The following is a 10,078-nucleotide window of genomic DNA, read 5'->3' on the forward strand; positions in this document are numbered from 1 at the left end:
TGATCCCGACAAAGTTACTCCTAAACTAGCCATGACTTTTAGCTGGCTCTTACCCTAGGCTGCTTTGCTGCTGCTGGACCAGCTAATGAACTGTCCCTGCCTAACAAGCTGTTTCAGTTCAAAGAAATTGTTTGGGAACCGTATTACTCCAACAAGTCCTTCCCGAATTCGCCCGCTAGCTGCCTCGCGCGGCCACCCCCGTGCTCGGCATGGCCTGACCAGGGCACTTCCACATGTTCAGCATATCTCTGGCTTTTCAAAGCGCGTTATGTCATTCCTGGCAATCGCAGTCGCTGGGACACGGACTGCTGAATAAATGTGAGTTGACGGCTGATCGCCACAGGTTGCTTCCATGAGTACCCTGTGGCATTGCTGTATGGAGAGATGGGCCGACCTCTTGCTCATAGGGTGCTTTTTCGGCTGTTTTGGTGCTCCAATTCTGCCAGCATTACCACAGTGCTCGTAGAGGAGGGATTGGCCCAAGGAAAGTACAGCCGGCTGCTGGAAGACGGCATGCCAGGATAGCCAAGACCAGCCCTCCCCAAGCCCTTGTTTCTCGGTCCCAGCGGGCGATGCCAGCACCCTGCCTGCCACTCAGTCCTCTCTGCTGCCAACCTCTCTCCAGCCCGCGTCCAGGTAAGCCTTGCAGATCCTTTCTGCATTGCATTGCATTGCTAGGACACAGCCTGTCCTTTCCACCCACTCCTGTCCAAGCCCTCATTTGGTGTCTCCATTCCCACGCCATCCTCTTTTCTGGCCTTGCCCGCAGGCGTCTTGCCCAGCTCCATCCATGCCTAGCACCGTAGCAGAGGTGGGGTGGCCAGGCTGTCTCTTTGGCTACGTCACCCCTCCGTCTCCATCCCTCTTGACATCTGCTTTCTCTTGTCAAGCGCAAGCTACTTGTCTTTGCTGGCAAGATCCTTCACAACCTGTCTTCACCCTGCCTATCCTCTCTGCAGTCACCTGTGGCTGCCTCCTGGGCTATGTGACAGGAGCCACCCAGAAACCTCTGCCGAGGCACTTCATCGTTCTCCTTCACACTCCCTTTTTCCCAGTGTCCGGAGGAAATGTGGCAGATGGGCCCTGCCTACTGCCTGCCACACTGATGGCTCGTGTCCCGGCACTCCTTCCTCTCTCTTTAGCGTCCTTTTGTTGCTTGTTTTTTATGCTTGGGTTGCAAAGCATAACCCAAATGCAAAAGCATTCAAAAGCAGCAGGCCAAATACAACTTGGGTTGCATTGCAAACCCGAGCATTTGCGCTTGGGGCGTGCAGCGAGGTCCCGTCTGTGACTGGGGCTCCTGAGATGCTGTAATGACGCAGCTAGTAATGGGCACCAAATGGGGAGGATGCCAGGCAGCCTGGGCAGGGGTGGGGGGCGCAGCCGACCCTGACACCCGGACATGGGTTGACCACAGGAGGAACCGTCCCAGAAGCAGGGAGGATGTGAGCCCCCGGGGGTGATGAGTGGCTGGCCCTGTGAATGTCCTCAGCAAAATGGCCTGCATCCCTTTGCACTTTCCTTTCCTTACCAGTATCAGCCTTGGAGTCACCAGCGGGATGGCACAGGAGCCAGCCCTGGGTAGGACCAGCTGCACTGCCGTGTTCAGCTTTCCCCCCAGCTCAGGGCTCCAGGAGCGGGGAAGCCTCTAATCTTCTGCTGCCACTTCATGATGGGCCAGGCATCGTGTTTAATGTGTGGTCTTTTGGAAAGAGCTGATGTGGCTGGCTGGTTTTAGCTGCACAACAGTGTTTCTGGTCGGAGCAGGCTCCTTCCCTGTGTCCTGAGCCTGTGCAGCCTTTCCTGCACCCTCCCATCCCCTGGCACCACTTATTGCCAGCAAAGGGACTTGTGCCTCTCATCAGGAGGGCATTGCAAGAGGGCTATGCCACTGAGCTCTGCAGGGGCCTCACAAAATTAGCATTCCCCGTTTTGCCAGGGCCGGTGGAGACATTCACTTGTGCTATGTCTGCACGTGCATAATATAACCGAGCAGCTAAGCCTCCCGCATGCCTGTAGGAAGCAGTAATGGCTAATGTTGACTTGGGCGGTCTTGCATTGCAGATGTTCTTAAGTTCCTTCATTGCTGGCTAAATTAGCAATTGTGTATTGGGTAAGATTTCCTGTAAGGGGCTAAATCCACCTCCCAGCAGGTCAGACTGGGAATCCGTCATTCCCCAGTAGCCTCATGGTTGCGGTGTAAGGTATAGTCAGCGAGGAGTGTCGAGGTACACCAGGGTTTTGCCATTTGGCTCGGCAGGGCCATTTATGTCCTGCTGGCTTTCGGGTACACTCGGGTAACCTCTCTTCCTTTAGGTTTTAGAGGGACTTGACGCCAAAAGCCCCAGATCTTCAGGGTTTTTTGCATTCCCTCGTAGCCGTGCTCTTCGATGCCATGGTGCCAGTTAGAGGCGGAAAAATCAGCTGCTAGGCAAAAAATGCTCCAGGGTTTGTAGCAGCCAAAAGGCTGCTGTACTACAAAGCTGGAGATCCCCCAAAACATGAGCCTTGCACTTTAATGTTGGCAAGAGAGGCCCTTTCTGTTTCCATTCATTTGCTTTCACATGAGTGCCAAGCCCCTTCTCTGGAAAGCAGCCCGGGGCAGGTTTTCCAGAGGGGATGATGATCTCTGGGGTTTTTGTTCCTGGGTTTCTCCAAGCAGGTGGGGGGGAGGGGAAAAGCTTGAGTCCTGCTTTCTAAAAATTGGGTCCCCTTAAGGTACATTGAGCTGGGCACCCAGAACAAAAGCAAACCAACCTGCTAGTTGGGACTGAGCTTCTTTAAACCTTGGTCTTCAGCATGGGAAATGTTTCTCCCAAATCTCATTAGTCCCCACTCAGGTATTCCTGCGCCTCTCCTAAATTCAGCCTGTGCACAGCACTCTCCGCACACCTCCTTTGCTTTAAGTAATGCAGAAGGCTCCTAAATCATCCTCTGTAAAGTTTTTTTTGCGGGGTGGGGATTGGATGTTTTAGTTAATATATTTTGTGTTCCAGCTCAGGTCACCCAAATCCGTTCCAAATCCTATCGATCGAGCAAAACTCAATCAGTCAAAACCCCGTTGTATGGCACTACAACCGGCGAGCATCCTCCATCCCACCCTGGGACTCGGGATACTCCCAAATCCATTGGCAGGCATCCTACGTGCAGGCCCGAGGCCGGAGGGCTTGGGATTGAGATGCCTGCAAGAGGCTTGATCTGAACCAAGCTCATCCTCTGTAACGTTGGGCAGCAGAGAGGTCAGGAGCGGGGGTAGAGAGGGAAACAGTGGCCCTGAGCCCTGGGCTGCTGGCGTGCAGACCTTTCACACCTCTCCTTGCCCCCCCGGCACGGCGGGGAGCCTTGGCTGACAAACGGAGACCAAAAGGGAAGGGATGGCCTGAGTGATCGGGGCTCCTTGCTGCTCTGCGAGAGGTGTTGGCCAAACGTCTCAGGTTAGCTCTTCCCTCCGTGTCCCAAGGTCTCTTTCCTGTTCTGCTCTGCCGTCGCTAGCTAGATTCAGCGATTATTCTGGGGTTTTGTGGTTTGGGGTTTTTTTTTAAAAGACCGTTTCAGTCTCCAGGAGGAACCATACGTGCCCTGCCTCACTGCAGGGGGGGCAGCCTCAGGACCCCGAGAACCGTCTTGTTTGACTTCTCCGCTCCTTAAAACACAAAAGATCTTAAATTCCCCAATGGGTTGGGTGCTTCTCAGCAGAGACTCCCGCTCTCGAGGCCCACAGGCGGAGGAGACGGTTACGTTGGCCCTGCCGCGGCTCTGAGCGGTTCCTCCCCGAGGCTAGATTTAGGTTTCGTTCGTGTTCCTTGAGTGCAAGTCTTTCTTACACCTTTTTAAAGAGGCTTTTTTTTTTCTTCTTTTTTGTCTGGGAGCCAGCTGCAAACAAGAGGCCAATTCTAGTCTGCCTGGGAAGGCCTGACTTGAATAAGGATCAAATCCCTCCCAGCCCAACTGTGCTGGATCCTGCCCTGCGGTTCATAACCTGCCCCGTGTCGTATTTAAATGATGAACGTGGTGATGCCTGCACTAGCACGCTGCGGTTGTTTTAATGGTAGGATCCTGTGGATGATGTGAAAACCAAAAATCTCATTGCTGTGCGACCTGGAAGTCAACCAGGTTGGTGTGAGAGAGGCCATGTTCAACTTTGGGCCGTGCCCAAGTGATTCGGGCACTTCTGAGGGTTTTTATCCAAGTGACATCCCCAATAGGGATTAAAGAGTCTAAGACCCAACTTTCATCATGGGCTTCACTTAGACATGAAAGAGGGGTTTTTTTGCATCACTTCTGAAATGCAACTGAGACTCTTAAAAGACTCCGGTGCCTTTTTGCAAATGTATCCACCGTAAATGAAGTTACCTTCTCCAAAGAGTTTAAGCAACCGAACATCTTGGTTAATTTGCAACGGTTGCAGGTTGCATTATGAAAAATATAAAATAAGCGTTTGTGTTTCAAATGTATTATACGCGGAGGATTTCTCTTCTCCTAGGAAGGCCTTTGTTTTAAGTAACACAATAGTAACACTATATGGGCAAGAACACTATAAAAGAGTCTCTGTGTAAAGGCGGCTCTGGCTCTCTGTCTGCAAACCGTCGGAAGCCAAAAGAAGTTTTTTCCTTCTTGCGATCTCATGGCCGAGACTTTGAAAGCTCCCTTAAAGGAATCAAAACCCCCTAGACGGCTTTGCTCCAATCTGCCTGCCCAAAATAACCTACCTGACCCTTTTTTTCTCCCGCTGGATTGCATCCTAGGATACGGTGTTTTTTGGAAAGTGTGAGGTGAGCCTGAATGAAAGACAGTGCATTTTCCTTCTTTAGACCCCTCTTGTTGCCTTTTATTTCGGCTGTCGTCATAAAAAGGCTCAGCCTAGAAACCCCGGGTCCCAGGAGGTGGAGGAGTCCCCGGGGCTGGCCGGGAGCATAAGGACTTGGCTGCAGGGGCCAGAGTTGCCACCTTCACAATTTGAAAACCGGGATTCGGGCTGCCAAAAGCAAAAGGCTCGAGTGAAAAGTGAGAGAGGATCCAAAGAAACGTCCCGTTCCTCTTCTCTGGGCTCCGGTGTCTAAGCTGCCCGGGGGCACTTGGATTCGATTTTCAAAACTTGGGGTTTCCCAGCTTTTTCTGCAGAATCCTGCTAGCTAAAATCGCTTCGGCCCCAGGAAACAAATTATCGAGGGAAGCACCGAAGGGTGAGAGGCGCGTAGCAGGAGTGTGAGGGTCGGCAACCGCGGTTTCTATTTTGTATGGCCCATGAATAATTCAGCCACCACTGCCCCTCGGGCCATGGCACAGGTTGGGAAGCCAGCCTGGACCTCTCCCGCCTTGCATATAATGCTGTTTCAGAGCTGCTACGGAGGAAGGATTTAGGAGCTGTGTCTCGGTCAGAAGGACTGAGGACGAGCAAAGAGGATGAAGTGTAGGAGGGGAGTGCTTAGGCTGCACAAGAAAGACCTGGGGGTGCATGCACAGCCACCTCGCATCTTGGGGGCTGCAAAGCCCAGCCTGGAGAGAGGCAGGAGGTTCGGAGTTGTGCCCAGACCAATAGACCAGAGGAAGAGCGATGCTGCTACGGGGAAGAGCATCCACACCCCATGACAGCAGCCTCTTGCAGGGAGCGGGAGGTCCTCGCTGGAAACTCCACACCTCTCCTGTCCGGTGCGCCGAGCCCGTTCGATAGTGGATCATCAAAGCGCTGTCAGGGGTACAGAGTAAAGCTGAGGCAGCAAAGCTCTAATCTCCTTTAATACTAATTGGAGAGACTGCTATGTGAGTGGGCGGGAAGGAAATGCAGAGAGAATAATTTTTATATAATATATATATACAATTTCCTCCCCCTAGTTGACAAGGTCCCTCTTGAATGCCAGTTAATGAAGTCTTTGCCTTGGAATAATTTGTCTGTCGCCTTCAGCACCCCCAAGGGCTTTCCAGATGTGCGCGTAGGAGCCCCATAGCTCCCCTTGGGGATCATCCATATTGACATCCTGCATCTTGCCCTGTATTTCTTTTTATAGGTGAGGGATAAAAAACAAAATAACCCCTCCACCCCCCACCAGCTGCCTGGATTGAAGTCGCAGAGGAAAATATTCTGAGCAAAACATGTAATGGTTGTGCCATTTGTTGCTTATTCAAACCAAGGTATTCACCCATGTAGACTCTTCTCCCTGCTGGGCATGGCTGGGCAACCTATTCCATCCCTTCCTCCCTACCGACATGCAGTTTGGGCAGAATCCTTTTGATTTTGGTGAAAATTAGAAATTAGGAAAACCTCGTGGGGAGGGGTGGAGGGGAGAAAAAGGGGGGGTGGCTCTGGCCTTTCTTCAGCAAGTCCCTATCTCGACCTTGAATGGGCAAAGGAGTATTTTAAGTGGAAATGGGGCTTTCCTGATGTTCATCTAGATCCATAGGGCTAAGACCATGGATGCCTGGACAGCAAAACCCAGGCTGGCCTGTTGCTGACAGAGATGCCATTGCTGTCCAACTATGGCCCAAACTGGAATCGAGCCATTGCATTAACCAGCCCTCCTTGCCCGGCCCCCCAGCAGTAGTGACCTCCGGTCTGTACCTCGCCCGCGTCTCAGCGAGTCGGCAGCGCGGTGCTCTTTGGCGTCCCGCTGAGCCTGGCAGAAGGGCGCTGACTGTCATCAATGCTCGCTCGGCTTCCTACAGCCACCGTGGCATCGCCTCCCAGTTCCCCCTGGTCCATGTCCCAGCTCGCTTGGGAGGCCTGACCAGCCAGGTTTTGGCAAGCTCTGCTTTGCTCCCCCTATAACTTCTAATGGGCCTTGAAATCCGTGCGGCCGCTTTGTTGTGACCCGGTGCTGATTGTGTCAGGTCAGCTCGGTGAGCTTCGTCCACAGGTCTCGGGTCAGGCTTGGCCCTGACCTGCTCCCGGGTGGAGATGCAGAGTGCTGAGCACAGGCTATAGGCAGAGAGGCGTTTAAATATAGAAATGTAGGTCATTGCACTCTTTGCACAGACTTGCAGTAGGCATACGGCTCCCTTCCAGCATGGTTTTTTTTCTGGCAAAGACTGTGTCAGGTATAATCGTACGGGCCCAAACCTGAGACCAGTGCTGCCCCAAATAGATGGGCTAAGAGCTAGGCCAGTGTGGGCCAACCTCTGCAAATCAGCCCTGCACCCTCCCCAAGTGCCACTCCAGTCCCCTTCCTCTGCCCAATCTGCTGCTCTGCTTTCTGTTCCTTGTCCTGTACTCCCTGCCTGACTTGCTGCTATCTGCCCCGTGCTCCCTGTTCCCTCCCCACTCTCCAGCATGCCACACGCACACGCAAGCTGCCCATGCCACTTGTGATATCTGTTATGAGACCAACTAAATATTTGGAAGAAAGGTTCCTTGCAAGCTTTCGGGCACCAACACCCTTCTTCAGGCATAAGGAGGCTGCTTGAAAAGAACATTTTTTCCAGCTATTTAGTTGGGCTCATCTGCCCCAAGGACCTTGCCTGCCTATGTCCTTAGACCAACACAGCTACAACCAGCAACCCTGCCACTTGTGGCACTTATCCTGCAGGTTGTCCACCCCTGCACTAGGCAATTGCATGGAGAGGATCCCATCCCGTCCCCTTCTGTCTTTGCCTAGTGATGGAGCCAGTCCACGGAGCCCATTCCAGCCCCGAGGTACACACACACACCTGCACATAGCTGGAGGCAGCTGTGCCAAGAGACCCTCCAGAGCTAGGGTGCACTCCCATGGCACAGCTCACTGTGCACAGCAGTCAAAGGGACATTCAGTGGCTCATCTGAGGTTGCACCAGCATCCGGCAGCAGAGTGAAGAGCAGATATTAATAGATGTGTGCACCCACCGGGCTGTTGTAATGATCCAACCTGACCTCCCGGCTAGCAGAGCCCACCCCACTCCCCGGTTCCAGCCTATGGTCCCTTCATCTGCCCAGCGACTTCTGGCATCGCTGGAAAGCATCTGGTGCAAAAGCCCCACTGATTGAAAAACACCAGCTAGTCCATTCTCCATGTTCCCGGGCAGGGTGTCCCTGCTAACGTGCATTTTATTTCCAGCTCTCCAGCCTGAGCTTTGGTCTGGGGGTTTGTCTGCACAGAAGTTGCTCCCTTGTGACTGTAGCCAAGCTGCAGTTAAACTCTCTGGCTTGGGTGCCAGCTGTGGTGTGGCCACAACTTGCCATGGAAGATCTTCAGGCTTGCACTGAAATCTGTGGCCAGCCTGCTATTATTGCCTGGCTAATGCAAAGAAAGCTCCAGTACCCCTCCATCACACAGCACCCTCAGCCTGAGCTTGCATCGCCCGTGTCCCAGTCCAGTGCTCAATCCAGCAGCTTTGGATGGATGTTAAATGTTAGTAACATTGTCCAGTGCATGACTGCTCAGGCACCACAGGGATGCGCGTGACCTTACAGCAGAAGAGATACAGCCGGCTGCATTTTCCAGCTGTAGCATTTGAGACCCTGAACAAGCTGGTTAATGCATGGGAGTAACCTCTGCTCTATTTGCCTATAGAGCCTCTGGGGAATTAAAAGCAGGGCAAAGCAGAGGTTTACTAGTGTCCTGCTGCAAAAGGGACCAAACTGGCAAATATGCAGCAGTCACAATCGCAGCACCTAGGATGTCCCCTGGAAGCACCCCAAAGCGACTCTCTGCATGGCCCTTCCCTCTTGAAAACGGGAAGATAGCAATGCCCTTGCCGGGGAGAGAACTGCTGCTGTAAGAGCTCCCTCCTGGCTGTCCTCATCCCCAGCCAGAGATTGAAGCATCTCAGGCTGTCCCTGGGCTTGGGTGCCTGGAGTGCAATCGCCTGCTGCTGTCCTGGCTGGGGACTGCCCACCTTACTATTTAGGTGTAGTGATGCCTGTGCTCTACCATGGGTATTTCCCATGCTTCTGGGCTTTGCTAGTTGCTGCATGGGATTGGGAGGGAACCTTTTCCCACCTTGCTGCTGCATGGGTCAGAGGATTTTTTTTAAGCCTTTCTCAAAAGCATTGTGTCTTGGCTGCAGCCCTGGCTGGGCTGTGCCCGGGCTCCTGCTGGGACTCGGATCTGGAGGTTTCTGGCTAAGGGTCTTGCCCCGCCACGTGGAGTCAGACCAACACCGTGTTTGGGGTCAGGAAAGAATTTCCGCCCTGGTCAGACTGGTATGGATTGGGGATAGTTTTGCCTTCCCCTGTAGCAGCCTCTACCTGGGATCTCTTGAGCCTGGATTAGCAACATTTACAGCAGCAGGACGTTGGCTGCCGCGGTCCCCGGGCTTTACCGCTGGCAGGTCCAGGTGATGCATCTTGCGTTGTGCCAGAGTTGCCTGTGTAGTTGTGCTCAGAGCGTGGACAGTGGGTTTGTCTGGGGTGATTTGGAGAGGGATGATCCAGCCTCAGGCTGGGGGTTGGACTAGGTGACCCCTTCCAGCCCCACTACTCTGTGATGACAAGATCAAACAGACCCAAATACAGTGGAGCAGGTGCAGCGGCTGCAGTCGTGTACTTGTCCCCTGCCTGCCCCGGGCTTTCCCAGGGGTTCATTGCGAAACGTGGTGCCTGGTGAGAGCAGATCGTGTCTTGGAGCTTTTCCTAGCCTGGCATCCTAATCATTGAAGCTTCCAAGCACCCTCCGATCAGGACACTTCAGATGGACGACCATAAATAAGACCTTCATGTCACTTAAAGCATGGTCTTGCGGGGCGGATGTGATGGGGCCTCTGGAGCAAGAAGCATTTCTGCGAATGGCGCAGAACCATGTAAATTTGAGTGGGGGGGGGTGTTGCCCTGGGGGGTCAGGCCAACTCTCAGGATTTCAATATTGCGCTGTTAGACAGGAGGGTGTGACACAATTGCACATATACAAACACACACAAATCAATTAGGTGCATACACGCACACACTACCAGCTCAGGTGCACACACATCCAAACCAACCTAGGCACATGCATACTTATCACCAATTCAAGCACATACACTATACACCCCAAAAGTTAGACACAGATCACTAATTCTATATCATTCACACAATGCCAAATATATATATATATATTTTTTTATATATATATATATATATATATATATATAGAGAGTGTTTTTGTGTGTGTATATATATACACACACCAACACC

General features: G+C 52.7%; 1 protein-coding gene across 6 annotated transcripts in view; it reads left to right on the forward strand.

Annotated features, from left to right (window-relative positions):
* Positions 1-10,078, forward strand: part of FRMD6 (FERM domain containing 6) — a 135,523-nt gene that overhangs the window by 82,876 nt on the left and 42,569 nt on the right. The window contains exon 1 of one of the 6 annotated variants that reach the window (XM_006023090.3): positions 613-636. The exons of 4 other annotated variants lie outside the window; for them this stretch is intronic. The gene's annotated coding sequence lies outside the window, so the exon portion shown is untranslated. Of the gene's footprint in view, positions 1-612; positions 637-6,107; positions 6,130-10,078 lie in introns of those variants that run through there. One more of the 6 variants, XM_025203485.1, reaches the window with a different exon arrangement.

This window comes from Alligator sinensis, unplaced genomic scaffold (assembly GCF_000455745.1).
Source record: "Alligator sinensis unplaced genomic scaffold, ASM45574v1 scaffold50_1, whole genome shotgun sequence".
NCBI lineage: Eukaryota > Metazoa > Chordata > Crocodylia > Alligatoridae > Alligator > Alligator sinensis.